This window comes from Staurois parvus, unplaced genomic scaffold (assembly GCF_062004578.1).
Source record: "Staurois parvus isolate SC_StPar_1 unplaced genomic scaffold, SC_StPar_1.0 ptg001045l, whole genome shotgun sequence".
NCBI lineage: Eukaryota > Metazoa > Chordata > Amphibia > Anura > Ranidae > Staurois > Staurois parvus.
Genome location: NW_028318841.1, coordinates 6,331,537 through 6,354,288, shown reverse-complemented (window position 1 = coordinate 6,354,288; position 22,752 = coordinate 6,331,537). Strand labels below are relative to the sequence as shown.

General features: G+C 41.5%; 1 protein-coding gene across 3 annotated transcripts in view; it reads left to right on the top strand.

Annotated features, from left to right (window-relative positions):
- Nucleotides 1-1,970: 1,970 nt before the first annotated feature.
- Nucleotides 1,971-22,752, top strand: part of PLS3 (plastin 3) — a 152,284-nt gene continuing 131,502 nt past the window's right edge. For 2 of the 3 annotated variants that reach the window (XM_089657976.1, XM_089657972.1), the window contains exon 1: nt 1,972-2,121. The gene's annotated coding sequence lies outside the window, so the exon portion shown is untranslated. Of the gene's footprint in view, nt 2,122-22,752 lie in introns of all 3 variants that reach the window. The other variant, XM_089657974.1, reaches the window with a different exon arrangement.

The window sequence follows — 22,752 nt, the reverse complement described above, 5'->3', positions numbered from 1 at the left end:
ATTTTTCGCACAATTCTCCCATCATTGATTCGAAATTCATTCATTTTTCAAAACATTTCCAACATGCCCGATGGCTCAAATTCAATGGTCACCCAAAAATCGTCTGTTTCTGTGACCCACTAATGCGAAATTCAAACGAAAATTCTTAGAAAAGATTTTTGAAAGAACATTTTTTCAGAATTCGACCCGTATAGGGCCAGCTTTATGCAGGCCATACACGGGTCAAATTCTGAACTAATTTTCTTTAGAAAATTGAAAATTTTGTGAGTTTTGTAGTAGATTTTGAAATTTGACCAACCAAGCTTTCAACTTCTCATGTTGCTACAGAAAAGAATTTTTGTGGTCACAGATTTTCTTTTCTTTCCAGGTCACAGCTTTACATTTCCCGCACAATTCTCCCATCATTGATTTGAAATTCGTTTGTTTTTCAAAGAATTTCCAACATGCCCGATCACTCAAATTCGACGGTCACATGAAAATTGGCTATTTCTGTGACCCACTAATGGTGCGAAATTTGAACGAAAATTCTTAGAAAATATTTTCGAAAGAAAATTCTTTTGAGATTTGACCCATGCATGGCTGGCTTAACTTACATTCATACACACACATACTAGGGACAATTTAGACAGGATCCAATTAACCACTTCCCCTCCGGTCCATGTACATAAACGGCTGGACGGGAGCAGTGCAGGGGTGCGTTGCTGTTCATAAATGGCGCCCGCATTTACAGCCTGTGCGTGCTCCCTGGGAGCGAGCGGTACTGCAATCTAGTACCCACTGTGTCCGGAGGACAAAGCGGAACACCGATCGCTGTACGGGACCTCTGTGTGAGGTCCCGATCATGTGATCACTGATTGGCCAATCAGTGATCACATGAATAGTAGTAAGCAAAATGTCACTTCTGACATCATTGCTTACTACGTGTGAAATCTGTGAATGATCACAGAGGTCACATGGTACAAGGCTATTCACAACAGCTTTGTACCATGTGACAAGCTGTGACCAATCACAGCTCACACAGTAGTTCTCAATGGCTGCAAGAATGCAGTCAGAGAGAAGGAGAAATGATTGCTTTTACAGCCTTTATGGGTGTAAAAGCAATCAATGTAAAAAAAAAAAAAAAAAAAAAAACTTCATCACCTCCACACAAGTAGTACAGTACTATGGTGACACTGTACTGCTAAGGTGACAGTATGTAAAAAAACCCCCATAAATAATAATATAAAAAAAAAATAAAAATGTAAAAAAAAAATTTGAACAAATTGTACTTTTTGGTTATAACTAATTTGGGTTATTTTTTTTTTTTACTAAAAAGATAGATGAATACATTTTGGCCAAGATTTATGAAGAAAGATTATTTATTTGCTAAATTTTATAAGAAAAACACTTTTTTTAAAAAATTTCATTTTATATAGCAAAAAAAAATATAAATCCCAGTGGTGAATAAATACCACCAAAATAAAGTTGTATCTGTCTAAAAAAAAAGCTAAAATATTCACATGGGTATAGTGTTGCATGACCGTGCAATTGTCATTCAAAGTGTGATAGCAATGAAGGCTGGCCTGGATAGGAAGGGGATAAAGGTGTCTGGACTTGAAGTGGCTAACCTACCAGTGTGTTTTTGGAGTATGGGAGGAGACTGGAATATCCGGAGGAAACCCACGCAGGCAGTACATGCAAACTCCAGGTAGGAAGTGCTGTGGTTGGTATTTGAACCGACAACCCTCGTACAGAAATACTAACCATTTAGCTACTGTGCTGCCCTACATGTGTCTGAATAGAAGCCCCTTAAGTGAGTTTGTAACGCTGATTTCCTCTTGTCAGGAGAAAACATTTCCAATAAAGCAGTGTGCATGAAGCCTTAGTTGTTGCCCGGCATTTATGGAGTTAAGTGCTTTCAGGGAAATCGTCAGCTCGAGCTCAGCCTGTTCTCCCTGATTGCTGCACGGAGTCCGCACATGCGCAGTAGCTTCAGGGATACAGCTTTTCATTCTGCACCGGGGCTGTTCTGACTTGTGTGGGTTGAGCTGGTGGTGGGGAAGGACGGTGACGGCGGAGGAGAGAGGTGCTGGCTGCCTCTGGACACCCGACAACAAGCTGCACTGAGAGGACAAACTTTGTGTAAGTCTCACTTGTCCTGGATGACTTCTGTGTTCCCTGCCGGTCCTTCTACTGCAGGCGCATGACTAGTCATTATTCCTGGCAGCCCTTCCTCGGGGATGCTGCTCACGTTTGGCTCTGCTACTAGCTGCACTCAGTTCCCCTTCATATCTGTGTGTGCTCTATTCATTCCTATTAACAAGTTCTAGGAGTTTTCTGTCTATTGCTGGGTCCCTTCACCTCCCCAGTCCATGGAGTGCAGGCACTGTCGTGATGCTATGCAGGAGCCTTGAGCAACCAACCAGTCAGCAGTAATGATGTGCAGTAACCTCTAGCAACTGATCGGTGAGAGGTAACAATGTGCTGTAACCTCTAGCAACCGATCGGTGAGCGGTAACCATGTGCTGAAACCTCTAGCAACCGATCGGCGAGAGGTAACCATGTGCCCGTAACCTCTAGCAACCGATCAGCGAGAGGTAACCATGTGCCCGTAACCTCTAGCAACCGATCGGCGAGAGGTAACAATGTGCCGTAACCTCTAGCAACCGATCGGCGAGAGGTAACAATGTGCTGTAACCTCTAGCAACCGATTGGCGAGAGGTAACCATGTGCCGTAACCTCTAGCAACCCATCGGCGAGAGGTAACCTCTAGCAACCAGTCACAATCGATGTCTGATCTGCATGGAACTGATTTTCAGCCTAGTTGCTGTTTGTGTGTCTCAGAATACCACAGCTGTATGAATGGGCCATTATGGAGGTACTGGTATTACCTATGGTGATCAATTGCCATTTTCAGTGATAAGAGCATTGAACTCCTGCTGACTTATTTCTGATTTGTTCTAGGTGGTTGCAGCTCATTTTTTAATAAGGATATTAAATATTTATTGGACTTGCTGGTAAATAAAAGTTGTGTTCTTGTCCTGCCAGTCAGCCAGTGCTGTTTTTAGATGTGACTTGGTTGTGGCGGGTGTCCTCTGCACTTTTTCTTTAAAGCTGTGCAAAGAGTAGTGAGCACGTGTGACAGCCCAAAGCAAGCAGTCTACAGTTGGAAAGGGTTATTTCCCGTCTGTGTCCCATTCCAAGAGACTTTCATTTACCTCCTGCCCTGTAGGAGCAACAGGAGGCTGTGTCTAAAGTTGGCCATGCATTTTAGGATTCCTCTCATTTTGGCCAGTTCACACCACATGCAGTCCAGTGTGTGTGTTTGTTTTCTACATCAAAAACATATTGATAATAGGTTATATGGTTTCCAGTGGCATAGTTCACACGAGTGCAGTCAGTTCCAGTAAAAAAGTAGAATATGCTGCATTTTTTTTCTGCACTGAACTGTACTGGATCACAAACAGATCAAGAATGTACCAGAACGCACATGTCCTTTATTTAAGCTGAAGAAAAAGAGGTGAAAAAATGAATAGGAATGCGTCAAAAACGCAGAACTGCATTTCTGTGGTGTGAACCGACCCTTCTTCCATCATTTTGTCAATTCCTCCATTTAAATGGTGTGGATGGATAAATCCCCCCACTGGCTACTGTATTTGGATAGCTGGCACCAGGGGCGGACTGACAACTCACGGGGCCTCCGGGCAATAGGGGATCATGGGGCCCCTGTGTCCTTGCCCAAACTCAAAAAAGCCTATGAAAAAGGTACCAGGGGCATCTCATGGGGCCCTCTACTGACCCCGGGCAGTGCCTGAGTTTCCAAATGGTCAGTCTGCCCCTGGCTGGCACCCGTGGCTGTCCAGAATACCTGAAAAAAGTCAGCTGCGCCTGACTGAAAGCAGCCAATGTTGGTCGGAGAATTTCCTATTTAACTGCTTAAATTTTTTTTTTTTTTTAATGTCGAAGATGCGTGCCACAGCTCGAATATTAGTCGGTTGATCCGGAAACAGCCAGATATCGCTCAGTGTATGGCCATCCTAATGTTCCAAAGTTGGATAGGTGCTAAACCTTCACTCCAAAAGCAGCTGGTAGCTGTGAGTTCTGAGACTTTGTGTCATCTTAGTGCTTTCTCACTGTCTCAAGTCTGTACAAGTTGTAACTAGTGAATCTAAAGACTGTTACATTGAGTCAATTCAAACAGTTTGGGTTTCACTGGGGATGGGCTGCAGTCACTAGATCACATTTTTCTGTTTTGTTTTTTTCTTTCTGTTTTCTTTTTTCTTTCTCTCTCCCCACCCCCCAATAGTCTTCATTGCCTCTTCTTGCTGATCAGACACGCTGGAAACTCTTACCAAAGCTGCCTTTGTCTCTGTGATCCTGATATGGAGGGCACGTGATTTTTCTTTACATGTTCCTGGTATTTGTCAGAGGAACTTTTGAGATGCAATTGCATTGCCAGTCGAAGATTAATAAAATCCAAATGTCTGCTTACTGCCAGAAACCGGAAACCAGCCGGGACGCACACATCTAGTTAATGCCATTATCAGCAGTTAAGCTAATTCTGCCCTTGAAGTGAATTCTGATGTACATTTACTGTGACAAACGTACCTCCAAGGTCTATCACATGCACTGGGAAAATGTGTACAAAGGAGATTGTTCTAATTTCCAGAGGTTGTCTATGAAATGTCTGCCTTTTAATATTTACAACTCTACAAAAAAAGTGCATTGCATTGAGTTTTTTTTTATAAAATTTGATTAAATGGCAAAATGCAGGTTAGCATACTAGAATGCAGGAATGTTTTGTAGTGCATTGGTCTTAAAAAAACATGCTATTTAAAATTGTGGGTTGTCATTTGTCCACGCGTTGTCTGCGCTGGAAAATACACATGATGAGGAATCTAATGTGAATGAGCCTTACTTTTTTTAATATTTCAAAGGTCTACTACCCAAATGTTTGAGTGATACAGGTGAAGCCTGGTGGGCAGAGTCAATCCCTGGCTTCCTATGACTTAAGCCTTGTACACACACGATGAAAATATCAGACAAATGATCGTCCTTTTCTTCTTTTTTTTTTTTTTTTTTTTTTATTGTTGTATGCTAGACTCCTATCGAAAATGAAGAGGTTACAAAAATTGTTGTACGACAGAATACAACTTTGGAAGTGACATATTGTATTGTAACGTATTCTTTTGTTTTGGAGCGTGTATGCTCCCCTTTCTTTTTTTTTTTTTTCTTTCTTTCCGGACGAATACTGCACTGAGTAAATGAAAATTGTTCATTCTGGTATCTTTATGAGAAAGTTTCGCATTTTGTCCATTCAGATAATTTTGCATGAATTGTCATGATCGGCTCTCAAAAGCTGTGTGCCAACGATCAGATTATTGCACAAACGCTATGAAAGTGGTGTTTTTTTGTTTGTTTTTTTCTGATCGTGGGCATTAGATATTCCAACATTGAGATCTCCCTCTTCTAACTTTTGACTCTGTTCACTTTGGGGATTCCCTACATATTATGGAAGAACTGAGAACCTCTGGCCTGGAGGATAAGTACAACCAGGTGAACTTTTCATGCTGGGTATAGACTCTCATCTTTCAGCATCAGCTTTTTTTTGCATCCCTAGGCTTTTGGCCACATGGCATCTCAGGGCTACAAAGGAATTTGGTGCTGGAAAACTTCCTTATCCAGGTCTGTACAGGGAGCCGATAGTTATGTAATGCCTAGCATATGTCATTGACTGTGAATGTTGCTGTGATTGATGTCTAAAAAGTGACATATCCCCAGTCAAGGTCACCAGTCCTACGTCTGGTCCAGAACACACATGCTATCCTGCCACCCAGCCCACATCATGTACAGGTGCGCACTCATGTAGATGTATGGTTGTATTTGGAGTTTTCATTAATCTTCTGTAATAAAAAGCTGCCCATTAAGTTGTACTGTAATGGGATGGGCTGTGATACATCAGATTTCTTACTGGTTGAAAAACCATAATTCCATTCAGTACCTCCAGTTGCTCTCCTGCTGTTCCACCTCAGCCAGAATGAAATAACACATCCTTTTGGCATCAATTTGTTGTGCATGTTCTAGTGAGAGAGCTGGCCACTGCATGGTGTAGATTTTAGTTATGCAGTCTGTATCAGTTGCCTGGCTATATTATACTTCATCTGGAAAAGTAGTCAAGAAACTGAGCAGCACAGCTACAGTTTGCATCATCCAGTGCCCAGCAGGTAGGGACATGCAGATCTAAAGGGATGCTAAGGATGTGTTCTTTCCTTTTTTAGGTTCATCACTCGTCATCATTTACACTTGTAGTTTCTTATCTCACTGCATCTGAATTGGTAGCTACAAAGGGATTTATTAAGAGAGCAAAATGAATTATGCACACAAGCTTCAAGGAAATGAATGCAGATGAGGATCTTTGGAATTATTCTAAGGTGTTTAGGGAGACTAAATGTATACCGAATTAAAACAAAAACAAAAAAACAGGCTGCAACAATTGGGAATTTAAACTTTAAGTGTGGTTACTCTTTAAAAAAAGGCTAATTAGAAAAGAGAAACCTTGTACTCAGGCGGATGCGGCATCGATCAGACACTGCACCTGTCCCCCAGCGGCTCTGTGAAAAGAACTGAGTGATCAAAGACTGCAATTGCTCAGTTCTCCCTCTCCGCTTTGAGCAGAGAGCCAGGACAATCGGTCTCCGGCTCTCTGTTCTGCCCCCCCCAGCACTCATTGGAGTGCTGGACTGTGGAGGGGGTAGGAGGGGATGGCTCAAGCTCTCGGCAGATTGTTGCGAGACTGAGCCAGGTGCTGGTCCAGGTTTCTAGGTGGATCCTTACTATATGGTTGTGATCTTTTCAGAGCCTGGACCAGCTCTGTGATGTCAGCCGACAGTGGGCTTCAACTTGTTAGCTGAAAATGGGTCACAGGAGTGCCTAACTTACTTCACTCCTGTGGTCCATAGGAAAAGTACAGGCAGGAAATCTTTGGCTATACATATCCTTTAATTGGTGACTTTGGTGTCCTTTATGGTGTTTTGCCTTGTGTTCTTTGACCACCTATTGGTGGACAAATGACTGATGTATGACTGTCTGCCCTTGGATTGCTCATTATTATCACTGCACTTTGGGTATAGAACAAAAGTGGTGGTCTCTTCTACAAGGAAAAGGGAAGATTTGGGACTGATTGCACAGATTATGTGATCAATTGCATTCTAATGATCACTTTGGCAAGTAATAGCTTGTTACAGCCATGGCCACATTTAACCTGCAATCACACTTGTGTAGTGTGTAAATGCATAAAAACACATACCATGCTTGCAGTGCTATTTAACTTTTGTGTAGTGCATAAACACGTGCAAAATGGTATGATTGTGTGTATGTTCAGACACTTGCAGTCCCTTTTTAGTTTTTACGGCACCCCAAATGCAAGAAACACACATACAGTTTTGCATGCATGGCAAAAAAGCATGGAATGACGCGTGGTTTAAAAAAACTGCTAAAAAAGATACTTAAGCTTCTTTGTCGCACTTCCTTTCCCTTCTGTTAGACTCCGCTTAGATTGGATTAAAAATGAGTTGATTGGCCAAGGTGTTAAATTATTAATCATTTATATCAGTTGGCAGCACTGAGATGATTTGGTTATAAATTTGAGCATATTTTGGTTGTCTATTTTAAACTAGTATTCAATTTCTCCTATCATAAGAGATCAATCGAAAATGAAATCAATCATTTATGAAAGCATGTATGGCTACCATAAGACTCCTATAATGTCTGCCTTCATTTTGTAAAGTGCTGCACAAACTGTTAGCACTATATAAATCCAGTATAATAATAATAAAAAAATACATTTTTTGCATAGATTTATGGTGATGGTGTGAAGGGGGTGGGGAGGAAGCCTGGCAGGCAGTAAGGGAGAAGAGAACTGTTTTGCCTATGGCAGTCTGTTCTGAATGCATGGAATGTGAATGACACCACACCTTTTTTTTTGGAATGATTCTTTTGATGTAACAAGCAAAGGCAGCAGAATATACAGACTTATTGATCCTCAAGAAATGTCTTTCATGTCTAAATTTGGCTTTAGCCTAAGGGTCCTTTCACAAGGGGCGGACCCGTTTCGTTGATCTGCTTGCTCAGCGGGGGATCTCTCTGCTGATCCCCGCTGAGCAGGTGGATGACCGGTTTGTATCCGCTCCACTGCTGCAGAGTAGACACAGAGCTGCTCGCTCTCCTTAATGGGCAGTCGGATGAAAACGTACCGCCTGTCCAATTTTCATCCAAACTGGTCTGAGGGATGGAAGGGGAATTTGATCCCCATGCATCCCATGTTGGCGGGTGTAAACGGACACATGTCCGTTTACACCCTCCACTCCATAGAGGAGAATGGAGGTTCTGATCGGCTCCACCTGAAAAGCAGGCAGGCGGACCGATCGGGAAGTGCATGTGAAAGAGCCCTAAATGATTGTGAGGCAACCTACCTGAGATTACAGGGTTGTAAAGTGACACAAAGCAACTAGAGCAGAGTTTGTTGTGGAGATTTTCCAGCATACTGAAAATATTTGCTTTTTCAGAAAATAGTGTAGTTTTGACTTGTGATTGAGTTATTGTTGGAAGAGGGACCAATCTCATAGTCTGTGTATTTGTGGTTCGGAATTGGGTTTTACTTAAAGCAGACCTAAAATGAAGAAAAAAAAAAACCCCTTCCTATCCCAACCATTCTGCCCCTTTTCTTAAAATGAAACCTTTGGATCCAAACCGTTTCTGTGGTCCATTGCACAGACATTAACTGCTTCCACATCACCCTATAGCAGAAATACTGCTACAGGGTGACACAAGTGTGCAAAATCGCATGTGGATTTGCATCTCTGGGTAGGGGGCACGCGGCCGCCAATCACTGGATCCCTCCCAGTGATTTCTGACAATCTCCAATGGGGAGGAGAAATGTTTTGTTTACTAACAATTCTCCTCCCTGTCAGCTCGGGCACACTGCTGTGGATGGCTGTGCACTGCACAGCCATCCAAAGCAGTGTGCTTTCAGTGAAGCACGCTGACACTGCACCCTATGTAAAACACTTCCAGCACAGTTAACCCTTTGATCGCCCCTCATGTTAATGTGCAGTACGTTTCATGTAAATATGCGTTGTGTTTAGCACCTTATTTATTTTGAATGAGCTGCTCAAGCACAGTTACAGGCCATGAACCCAAAGCCCGACCTGCAGCATTGTTTGAACACCGCATGCCACAATCCCCAGAATGTACAAAGACCATATCATGTGTATTTGTTCTGCAGATTCCAATGCCTAGGCATCTGGTCATGTGATCTCAGCTGATATTTGAGAACTGGGCTTCAGGCAGACCTGTAGGCCCACAGATTAGGTCATTGCTTATATCAAAGATATGTGTGTGTGAATATATTTGCCTGTCTTTCAGCAGTTAAAAAGGCAAAGAATGCCTCCAGTTTTGATGTTGGATAGTTTCAGGGTCCTTTCACACAGGTGTTCCATTTGTTTTATCAGTTCAGTCACGATTTTTCAAAGCAAAAGCTGATTCAATTTACATGATTTTTTTTTTTTTTTTATCAGTTTTTACATCATTTGTTTACATGCACTACCAATGCAAAAACAGAACGTTTGTCCATTTTAGAGCAGTTTTTTATCTGTTTCCTTTTTTTTAACAGAACAAAAATAGGGCTTTGATCCATTTCACAAAACTGATGTCGACAGATATGAATGATAATTTGTTTACATCCGTTTTTCCATAGAGATTCATTGATGACCATATTTCATCCATCGACGAGTAAATGAAAAACAGGCAAATGGAACACCCGTGTGAAAGGGGCCTTACTTGGATACATAGTAAATATTTTAGTCTGCTTCATTTTCCATTTATCATATCACAGAGCTTATGATTGTACAATCCTAAGTGAAGTTATTTGAAAACCAACTTTATTTAAAGTAGAACTATAGGCTTTTTTTTTTTTTTTTTTTGATAGAGTAAGGGAAGGTTATAACACCTGTCAGTTTATCTTTTTTTCCCTCTGTGTCCCATTGGGGAGATTTACTTTAACTTCCTGCCTCATTGCCAAAACGGGAAGTGAGAGAGAATTCCTGCAAATATAGGAAATTCCTTGGGAACCCCCAGCTCACCAAGAACTAGTGTCCCTAATGGAAAGTTTCCCCTTTTTATTACTCTTCTGGGGACAACCCAAAATGTGGTATTTTCTTTCACTTTTTGATGATAATGGTAGACAGGACAAAGAGAGAGGGTGAATCTCCTTAACTGGGATACATACCACAACAAAAACTGATGGATGTTCTAATCTATCTCCACTCTATCCTAAAGTTTAAAAAAAAAAAAAAAAAGTTTTCCCTTTTTAGTTATACTTGAAATTTAACACAACACTGCTCAAAGGAAAAACTAAAAGACAAATGGAAATATTTTATAAAGCTAACACCACAACAAATGTAAAAAAAAAAGCACCACATAAAAAGTAAGCGGGGAAGAATGAGAGTAATTTTAGGTGCTTATTAGGGTTGCTTGAGGTTTAATTAGGAGTTAAAAAAAGGTCTCATTTACACCACATCCCATGTATGTTGATATTCATTAGTCATGTGTTCAATTTCATTCTTTACTTTTAAGAGGACTCATTGCTTTTTATTTTACATGCTGTGTGTGGCATCAAGTTGTTTTGCATTGCATGTAGATGCAACATGTTTCATTTTCAAGCAGCTCACATCAGCGCAGCGTGTCAGTGTGAACTTGAGGAGTTAGAACATTGCATTGGGGATTCATTGAGCAATACAGCCATACAGATACTGTCACTGTCTAGTTCTGGGGCAGTGAAAATTTTTTAGTTGCCCCTAACCACTTCAGCTCTGGAAGATTTTACCCCCTTCATGACCAGACTATTTGGCACTGTACTACTTTAACTGGCATTTGCGCGATCATGCAACATTGTACGTAAATGAAATTTATATTTTTTATTATATAAATGAAAAAAGACCAATTTTTTTTTTTATTTCTATTGTGTGTGTGTGTGTGTGTGTGTGTGTGTGTGTGTGTGTGTGTGTGTGTGTGTGTGTGTGTGTGTCATTAATACTGAATTTGTTGTTGTTTTTTTTTAATACTTGTAATGGCAGCAATCGGCAACTTTTAGTAGGACTGTGTGATTGTGGTGGGAAATCTTGCACTAACTGAAACTTTGTAGGAACTAACTGCCACTCCAGTGACACTAATACAATGATCAGTTTTCATAATATACACTGTTACTGTACTAATGAGACTGGCTGGGAAGGGGTAAATTTCTAGGGACAATCAAGGGATGTGTCACGTACTCACTAACAGTACAGTTGCAAGAAAAAGTATGTGAACCCCTTGGCATTATGTGGAGTTTTGCATGAACTGGGCATAAAATGTGCTCTGAACGTCATCTAAGTCACAACAATAGAAGAACACAGTCTGCTGAACATAATACTACACAAACATTAGATGTTGCCATGGTTTAATTGCTAAGCCCCAGTCTGCTTGTTCACCAGAGCCCCTGGGGATGGACTTGGAGCAGGCTGAGACCAGATCACGGCCCCTGGGTACACCCAACTGTAGTATAGAGGACCGGCAGCGGGACGTAGCTGGATAAGAGCCTGATGTGAAGAGGTAAACGGATGGATCCGTGCAGGATGGATGGATGCGGACACACCGTGAAGCAAGTAGCAGAGTCAGACAGGCCTGGTCGGTAACTGTGGAGGCAGAATGGAACAGAGCAGCAGGCAGAGGATAGTCGGGTCACAGGCCAAGTTCAGCAACAGGAGGTCAGATGATCAGGAGCAGGCAGAAGAGTGGTCAAAGGCAAGCCAGGGGTCAGGGCAGGAGACGGTCAGCAGTGATCAGGCTGGGTTCGGCAACAGGGTACACTTGCAGGATCAGAACACAAGCAGAGGCTCAAGACCATACGGCAATTTGGACATTGGAATGGCCAGTTTAAATAGCCCGCCCGGAGCTGACAGGCGCGCCTGGGTCCTAGTGCCCGCCTGCCTGTATGTCTTGTCGGGATCCTACGCATGTGCAGATTCATGCGCCACGGTGATCTTCTCGTTCCCTGACAAGATAATTGTGTGCCTAATAATGTGTAAAGTGTGCTGCTTTTCAGTAAAGGGGAAAGAAACGGTGATTATTCCTTCTGTATAGAGTCCTGTGGTGTTTGTCAAAACAGAGCTCTGGGCTGTGATTCGACACAACCGATTGGCAGGTCCTGGCAATGAATCATTGTCTGGGGTCCGCTGACAAACTTGTCACTTAAGGATCACTTTAGGGACGTGACGTTGGACATTGCACAAAAACCGGAAGTGTCAGAGTGGCCATCTTTGGTGAGGTTTACCACATTTGGCATTCCAGAAAGTTGTTTGAGGTGGAGTTATAGGAATAAAATGCGATTTTTAAGGTTTTCTATATGTAAGCACAATTTATTAAAGTTTTTGGATCTTTATATTATTGGGACATACTGCACTATATGGCTATATTTTCTTTCTATGAGTAACATGGAGTACAAGAAGGCAAGAGTATTGGATTGAACATTTTGGGATCAGAAGGTATTCCTGTGGTGATTGGACCAAGGTTCCTTTGTATCACTATTTCTTTCTGGATTGCTGGATTTTAAAAGGCTGGTTTTTGATTTAATTAGGGTAAGGGTATGTGATTCAGCTACTTGGAAGTGTACACAGATTGCTCATGGAGGAGTGTATATAAAAGTTAAGAGTGTTTTCAGTATCACAAGTGTTTTCACATTTTTGTGTTATTTGCACAGAAATAATTTGACATTTCTGGTTTGATTTATTATTGTCCATTATTTATTGAAGATAATACACTATTGAATTTTTCTTTATTTTGAGGTAAACGGCAAATATTGGAATCACGCGGTGAATTTAAATCAGAAATTTGAGAAAAATTCTTTGGACTTTGTTTTGTTTTTTTTATGTTCTGTAAAATTTCAGACGCTGGAAAGGTTTATATAATTTTCATGAATTATCACTGTTGAGGCTGAAAATTCTTGTAAAATGCAGAATTTTTCCCGCAATACTGTGCTTTGTTAGAACAGGACTAAACTAAACGTTTTGTATTGTTGAATGAACATTCAGTTTACTTATGATGTTTACTTAAGTTGTAAAATCCAGCAAAATGTAAGGCAGTGTGAATGAGCAGATGGTTATTTATAGTACGTTGTTATTCATGTCAGAATGTTTAGTATGGGACAGCTTTGTTTTGAAGCATTCAGCCCAATGTCACCTCATTGATTTTTGCATACAAAAGATGTAATTACTGTATGACTGGTATTCAGCATTGCCTCGAGAGTCCTGACCCATGGAAGACTTATCAAGGAAACTGTTCCTGTTATCCCCAGTATTAAATCAGTCACCCTTTAATGTTTCCAGTGCAGTATGTATGAATATATGGCAGAACTTGATTGGCAATCTATTCAATAAAATGAATGCAAAAAAAAAAAGTCAAAGTTCTATAAGAGTTTGTTAAACGTTAACAGCAGCAGTAACCTTTGCTCTGTCCACTGTTCCTGCTGTGTCTAATATGAAGTTAGATCCTGCTACACTTGATGCTTCAAACTGCTCAGTACTGTCATATTTAGGTCCTTTTTATATCTAGGTTCAATAAGGGAAATTTGGCACGTTTGCTGCATTACTCTTACCTGTCATTGTTCCCATTGACATCCATACATTGAGCAGTGATAATGTGGAAATTGGGAAAGATGAGTGATGGGTGTGCTTCTAGGTGTGAGCCATAAACTTTAGTTGTTAAATCAACTCTTTGAAATTAGTCAGTGGTTGGATTAAAGTGTAAGGAAGTCAAAACTGAATCTTGAGATGCATACAGGGATCTCAGACTACCTGCTGAGTAGTTTTTTAGTTTTTATCTAGTCATTGCGGCGATGCACTAGTGATCCTGGAACACGCCTGCTTGTAAAGCCAGAACACCCCCTGCAGCCTACTTGCTAATTACAGCTCTAACAAGTGCAGGTTCAGGCCTGCTTTGAAAGTTTGAATGTCACTGGTGACAGGGTCATGCAGTAGTAATTTGCTTTAGCCCAAATGCTGAAGACCAAAAAAAACAAACAAAAATAAAATACCTGGAGACCAGTTTGAGAGCCTAGCCAGTTTTATTAATCATGTTAATGTGCAAATTGTACTTACATTTGTCATGAATTGCACCCAATGCACTGTTATAGTAGTGGGAAAAGCACCCAGACTATAGCACACTACAACGCACATGCTGCAAGTAGTGGTTCACTGCACTAAATAAAGGTCATATCTGATTTTCTGTAGATTTTTAAAGCTGAACTTCAGGCAAAGTGTGTATATACAGATAAAATATATACGGTATAAGGAGTTGGTGTTGCCTTCCAAAGGACTTGTATTTCTGTCATTACAGCCCTGAGATTTACACTGCTCTGCCATACAGCACAGGTCTGAAAGGGCAGGAGATCTGGAAGGGCAGGAGATCAGATTTTTCGCTATTGCAGTCAAAAAGATTGTAAATTTAATTTTTTTTAATTACAATAGAAACATTATACGGTATTTATCTGCTCTGTGCTCCTGCGTTCTAGATTCCTTCTCTTCTCTGTGTGCACTTCTGTGAACTTGAGCCAGGCTGTGTGAGTCTATTGATACATGTAGCTTGGCCCAACCCCATCCCTGCTCCCTCCTCGATGGATTTGAATATCTTCTCCTGGAGCTGACAGTCTATACTGTGTATATGAATGCTGTGAATAGATACTGGTATGTGTCTCTGCACATTGTGAGTGGTCGTCTTCTTCCTTTTATTTTTTTTTATTTTTTAAAAGTCCTTGGCAATACTACACTATTGGATCTTCTTTGCATATAGCTCTTTGAACTTTTTATGCAAAAGCTGCGGAATATATACATGTGATCTGGGTACTGCTGACCTGTTGCCTATGTGATTTACAGAGCTTTTGACCACCTTGATTATTTTAAGGGGTCTATCACATCAAGTGAGGAGACACCAGATGTGTCACGTGGGTGATACTCTTTGGTGGCAGCCCATGGTGGAAGATTTCTGATACTGTGAAAGATTTACCGTACCTTTTTACTTGTGGCACATGAACTGTGGTGGTGTTTCTCTTTTTTTGGACACTTACTGTATAATCTAATTGCTTGATAGGCTGTTCTCACATTTTATTTTACTGGCAACCTATTTGGATGGTGTATGGGATTGTTTGTTTTTAAAATGTTTTACTTTTTTCTGCACATGATTTATGATTGTGTAATTTCTGAGCTTTGTTTTTATATGCACATTTGAGTCTACATTTGGTCATTTTATATCAAGTAGCGCTACACTGTTGGTATACATCTAAAAAGTGATGGCTGACTAGCTGTCCGATAATCCCATTGTTTGCAATACTTTTGAGTCACTTTTTTTAAATTCAAGTATGCATGAATTCTGACTTTACTTGCTGCATGCTTGTTACAGGTGTGTGCCTCCAAAGCGACAAGGACAGAGTTAGCGCCAGCATTTCTCCCTTGACCAGTTTCATTGAAGAAAGTTGTGCATGCTGTCAAATGTGTGTGACCTCTTTTTATAGTGCAAGCTAAGTGGGAGACAGGTTTGTGTTGTATGGGGTGACAGTGGCACTCGGTGAGTTGGCAATAATCATACTGACACAGCATGCACTCCGTTTTTAAGCTTCTTGCTGTATACTTCATATGGCAGCTTTGCTATTGCCAGTAAGGGATCCAGTCACACACTATTATGTTGGTGAAATTGTGTTAGTCATGTAGGGTGAAGCACTACAACCACTTATATGCCCATCTCCCCAGCAGCATAGCCCTCCTTAACTCCCTCTCTAGTCATAGCTTACACAGAGAGGTCTCTCTTCATGCCCCCATGTGATAGTGCTGGGGCAAGCATCATTGTTGGCACCTGTGAGTAAAGCTAGACATGCATAGTTTCCTCTTGTTCAGATTATGGCTTGAACAAGTGAAAGCTAATAGATTTAATCCATTCACACTAAATAGCATGGATGGTGGAGTCTCCACCAGGGGCGGACTGATCATTTGGAAACTCGGGCACTGCTCGAGGGCCCGGGGTCAGTAGGGGGCCCCATGAGATGCCCCTGGTACCCTTTTTTTCATAGGTTTTTTTAAGTTTGGGCAAGGACACAGGGGCCCCATGATCTCCTATTGCCCGGGGGCCCCATGAGTTGTCAGTCCGCCCCTGGTCTCCACTGCCAGCTTGTAGGCAGGTGCAGTTTGTTTCCTCCAGTGTAGGTGGCACGGAATCCAAGTGGTACCACAGTCTGGAGAGGAAGTCCAAGGGAAACAACGTTTCAATATAGGTTCCGGTTGGCAAAGTTGCGGTCATGTGACCCTTGGGTCAGCAGAGTCTATTTAAGTTCCTGCCCCAAGGTTTTGGCATGCTTCTTGCTTGTGGCTAGTGTAGAGAGAGAGAGAGAGAGAGAGAGAGAGAGAGAGAGAGACCCTGCTTGTTAGGGAAAATAACTAGTGGTAGGGAAAGTTTCCTGATAAGGAGGGAAAGATTAAGGACTTGCTATCCTGCAAAGGAACTTCTCTCTTGGGACCAGACCAACCAGGCCGCAATTCACCCTATGAAACAGATGCTGTCAGCACCTCTTCTCCACCACATCTGACTAAATTGAACTGTGTGAGCTATTTCCATAGCAATGCTGTCCCACCACCAGGGTGCTCGTAATGTTGGTGTTCTATTTAATACAAGTTCCAAATTTTATTGCAGCTGGGCTTTTTGGTGGGTGTATTTGGTGCCCCCGCCATGCTGCACTTCCCCACAGGCTGTTTTAGTCAGTCAAAGCACCTGCGGCAGTCTGAGCACCTGAAGGTTGACTGTGTCTGATAGGAAGCAGTCACTGGTCAACCCATAATTTCCCACCTGGCTTCTTCGATTTCTTAAGTTGGTCGAGCCATGTTGTGCTGACTGGTCCACCCAGAGCTCGAGATTCAGGCTGCATATAGCCAGTTTAGGGAGTATGATTCACATGCTACCCCACATCATAAAGTATCAGGTTTTTTTTTTCTTTGCTTCTGATTGCTGAATGGATCCATAGGAGAGGGAAGGAAAGGGGAGTATGTGATGCCAGGAATGTGGGTTTTAAATTCTCTCTTTGAAATGGGAAAATCTTCCCTTGCAGTGGGGCTGCTCATACATTGCAAAGATCTATTGCTTCTTTTAGGTCTAGGGCACCAGAAAATGCCCTTTTGCGTATCCTAATTTTTCTTCAGCCATTGCTCCCCTTTAAGCTTTGGTGATGGACTGTTCATTGACACCCTCACATCCAAAGCAGGACTATGGGACTTGCATTGTACTCGTTATGACCGAACACCTGTGATTGCTGGAGTGTTGAGAGGAGGCTGTGGCGACAAGTCTTATAATATGAAGGGAGCCTGTGGGAAAAGAGGATTGGCTAAGTAAATGTACTTTTTCCAGTATCCTAGACCCAAACTACCATTTAACCCTTGCACTGAACAGTATAGGAGGATGTTTGTTTTCCCTGGAGTTCAACTTCAAAATGAATCTCTTACTTTTGTCTTACGTGGACGCATATCAATAGCCATCACTTTGAGCAAGTTTATGACTAAATCCTTGGTTCCAAAGGAAAGGAAACATGTTGCCTAGAGGAGGGTGTATCGATGTTTGGAAGGTACTGTATGTATGTGATGGAGGCATTTTGTGGGTTCGAGGTTATATGTATAGGACGTGATTCAGTGGTCATATATAGCTGCAGGGGGAATTATAATGGTTCTTTGGCGCAGTGGGTGTGGGGTGGAAGCTCAGTGGTTGTCTATCACTAATCTGTGACCAATGCAATACAAAAGAGCGGTTTATGTTCATCTTTACTAGGTTCTGTTGAGCCATTACTTGGTACTTCCAATATCTCTAATGGCACAGCTCTTTGTTAGAAATTTCCTTGTTGCCTAATTTTGAAAATTTGTGAGCAGATGGCGAGTTAAAATGGTAAACAATTATAACACAAATGTGCTGTGTTTAATGTACTTTTAAATGCAGCTGTTATTGAGCATGATGTTGCATTTATTGTAAAAATCATTGAACTCTGTTTTGACAGTCGTCTGTGATGCAGTAGCTAGAGGCTGAACCTATTTAAAGCTACAAAGGGTTGTGTATGAGCCCTTTTACTGCCAGGTAAAACACAGTTAAGCAATGGAGTTGTAAGGCTTTTTTTTCTTTGTGTTTTTTTTTTTTGAAGTGCGTTGATTTCCTCATACTGACCAATTACTTTCAGATGTCCTTTTTTTCTAATGAAAGGCATTCTGGTGGATGAAGCCCACAGAGCCAAACTGTTATGAAACTGCAGATTTTGGCATAGTTATGTCAGTCTAACAACAAATAGAAGCAATTTCAACAGATCAAATCCACATTGGAAAAAAAATGGATAGTTCCCAACCTTTTACTGGCAGATGGAGAGGTTGGCTTACTATACTGCATAGTATTGGTAATTCAATCAACATATGCTGTACTAAACTGTAACCTGTATGTGCATGCTTTCTGCATATATCTTGTTATTGTGATTCCAACACATTGGAATAATACAATTAAATATGATCCCTAACAAATATTACAGCAAACTGCTTGTGAATGCACAAAACCAGGCAAGAGCCGTGTTCAAACGGACAAGATTATACCTTTAGGCCCCTTTCAGATAGGAGTTCTGTCGGCCCGTGTTTGACTTGTGATTAGATGGATCAAGACCAGTCTGCAACTTATTTTTATGGGTGGTTGAATGTAAGCAGATGTGTGTCCATTTACACCTGGGTCCATTTTGTGTTTTGTCAGACCAAACACAAGTGTATGTTCAGGTACCTGACCAAATGTTGATGGATATACAGTAGGAGGACATATGTCTGCTTACATCCAGCCACAGATAGGGTTTACATTAGTCTATTTTTTTTCTCTATAACACGATGGAGGAAAAAAAACTATATAGACCATGGGCAGACTGACAACTCCTGGGGCCCCTGGGCAATAGGGGATCATGGGGCCCCTGTGTCCTCTCCCACACTCAAACCACACCCCTAAAAGCCTATGAAAGGTACCGGGGACATCTCATGGGGCCCCCTACTAACCCTGGGCCCTCGGGCAGTGCCCGAGTTCCCCAATGGTCAGTCCGCCCCTGATATAGACACAGATGTCATGGGACATCCATTTCTATTCTTGTTCATTTTAGTAGAGATTAGTCCCTGGATCCCCGGCTGGGACAGAACAGAGGCACCCATGTGAAAAGGGCCTTGGGTGAACCAAGCCTGTAGTCTTTACACAGTATGTATTGGCTCATTAGTAAATCTTGGTGGAGTCAGTCTGCATAGTGGTGTGTCAAACTGACCACTGTTGGGTTATATATCTCAAACATTTGTATAAACCTGTAAAACTTTGGCTATTTTTACTTACATGTCACTTCCCATATCTATCTGCTTCTAAGACCACATGGCCAGTGGTTTGCCATGCATCCTGTGACCTCGCTGTGCAGGAAGCACAGATTGATGCCTTTTTAAAGTGGTTGTAAACTCTTACATCCAGTGACGTGACTGGCGTTGGGTGATGCACAGAGATTAAACCAATCTTCCTACATAGGTTGTACCTGTTTATCTACAGTCATCTTCCCCCTGCATCTATTCAAAGTGCAGAGTATACACAGGATCTAACAGCCCTGAAAAGCAGGAGGTGGGGAGCTGAAGTTACATCAGTGAGAAGAGCTCTGAGAGCTGATTGGAGGAAATGGACACACACCCCTGCACACAGGAACAGAGCTGAGGCTGTCAAACAGGAGAACAAGGCAGCAGAGAGAAATGACACTTAGCACTCTGGATTGAGACAAGTACACACTATAGATGGATATGCTTTGTTCATTTTCCATGTCTGAGGTCTACAACCACTTGAAAGAAGCAGGTAAGATTTTGTGACCAAAAGGTGTTCATTGTATACACCCAGTAGCAGTGCTATGGTTTTCCCAGCTCCTGACTCTTTTGCTAGACAGCCTAGTCTGCATGTAAATTTTGAAGAGAAAAATAGATAAAGATGTGTGAAATAAAGGATGTGATATACTGAATATACAATCTATAGTTATCAGAACACCATATTTTTGTGATAGTGGACCATTAAGCTATCAGTTAACACTTGGCAAATACAGAAGGTGTGTGCACTTATGATCATAGTTGAGTCATTACTGAATCCTGATCCTTGTCACCTACAGTCTTACAGCTCCAGTCTGAAACACTTAAAACATAGCTGAACACCATTATTCTAGAAGAGAACCCTTTCTCTGCAGACATACCTGGATTGTTTTGTGTTATTGTGCCTCTATGTGCCATCCCCATATTTGCAGCAATTTGTCCTAGCTCATGCGTGAGGTCTCTACTTTTCCTTGGCATGTCATTGTCTGTGGTCAACAGAAAGATTGCACTATACAAGTACTGAGGCAAGTAAGAAGCAGAGATTTATTTCAGGTACTTGTATAGCGCCATCCATTTACGCAGTGCTATCTATATATATATATATATATATATATATATATATATATATATAACATTCACATCAGTTCCTGACCCTCAAGGGGTGTATAATCTAAGGTCCCTAACTCGCGTTCATACATACACATACTAGGGCCAATTTAGACAGGAGCCACTTAACCTACCAGCATGTCTTTGGAGTGTGTGAGGAAACCTGAGTACCCGGAGGAAACCCACGCAGGCACAGGGAGAACATGCAAACTCCAGGCAGGTGGTGCCGTGGCTGGGATACGAACCGACGACCCTAGTATTGCCAGGCGGAAGTGCTAACCATTTAGCCACTGTGCTGCCCTATGGATGGGGTGTTTTCTTGTATAATTTAGCTCAGCAGAACTAGGGATTTGGCTCCGTATTATTTACTGAGCTATGACAGCTAGTATTGATTGCCTCTATGTGAAAATGCTAGTTGACTGGCTATTAGGATCAACGGCTTACTTTTTAATAATTTTTAATTCTGCAACTCAAAGTACAAGTATGTAGTTAAGAAACCTGTATTTCGCTGCATAGCAGTTTAATGGCCTATTGCATGGAACAGGATAATATGATGGCCACACAGCATTTTTGGAAATGGGCACTGCTATATTCCTCTCAAGATAGAGATTTTCTTTGACTCAGGAGTGGACAATTCCAGATCACCATGACACCCTTACTATCTGTGAGTGTATGGTACAGATGAATGTACTCATTGGTGGTTTGTAAAAATACCTTTACTGGTAACCCATAATGGCATTTTTACAAATGACTGATGTGTATGTCCATTTGTCCCAGATTTCATCATCACACAATCACAGCTTAATAATTGTCTGATGAACCAGCACCCCTATTGGTTCTATCATTAGTTTAATACCTTAGTACGTTACCAACATACTATCATCATTTGCACCCAAAACCAGATTTCAAACTAAACAACCTAAATGGGATAAGAACCCATCCAGTGCAACCAAAAAATATTGACGCCACCAAGCTTGGCCACCTGGGTTCCATGTCCATAACACTATAAATGAATGTTACAGTTTTTGCTGCATAGTGGCAGTCTTTATTCAGAGCCCCCACCCCTTGCAAACCTATTTGTTAGATGGGTGACCCTGTTGTAGGATGTTAACTTTAATGGTGTGGTGACATGAGCTGGGCTGCTGAACTCCAACACAGCCTTATGGTGCGATCAAGGCATATATCTACAGCTCAACTGATGGGATGTGAACAAACACTAAATCAAGTCCAGAAGAATCCAGGTCCTGTTCTTCAACAGTGTGCACCAGTCACCAATGATAAATCTATTATATATGATATTGATCTGTTTACAGTTGCAAGAAAAAGTATGTGAACCCCTTGGGATTACATGGAGTTTTGCATAAAATGTGCTCTGAACATCATCTAAGTCACAACAATAGAAGAACACAGTCTGCTGAACATAATACTACACAAACATTAGATGTTGCCATGGTTTAATTGCACATAACATGTAAACATTCACAGTGCAGAGAGGAAAAAGTATGTGAGGCCCTAGCTTAATGACTTCTCCCAGAGCTAATTGTAGCCAGGAGTGAGCCAACCTTGACTCCAATCAGTGTGATGATATTGGATGTGTTGTTGATAGCTGTCCTGCCCTTAAAAAACACACACCTGTTTTGGGTTTACTGGTTTCAAGAAGCACTGTCTGATGTGAACCATGCCTCACAGAAAAGAGCTCTCAGAAGACCTACGATCAAGAATTGTTGACTTGCATGAAGCTGGAAAGGGTTACAAAAGTATCTCCAAAAGCCTTGATGTTCATGTGTCCACAGTAAGACAGACTGTCTACAAATGGAGAAAGTTTAGCACTGTTGCTACTCTCCCTAGGCGTGGTCGTCCTGTAAAAATGACTGCAAGAGCACAGCGCAGAATGCTGCATGAGGTAAAGAAGAATCCCAGAGTGTCAGCTAATGATCTACAGAAATCTCTGGCACATGCTAACATTTTTGTTGACACATCTACAATAAGGAAAACATTAAACAAGAATGGAGTACATGGGAGGACACCACGGAGGAAGCCATTGCTGTCCAAAAAAAAAATTGCAGCACGTTTGAAATTTGCAAAAGAGCACCTGGATGTTCCACAGCACTACTGGCAAAAAATACTGTGGACAGATGAAACCAAGATTGAGTTGTTTGGGAAGAACACACAACACTATGTGTGGAGAAAAAAAGGCACAGCACACCAACAT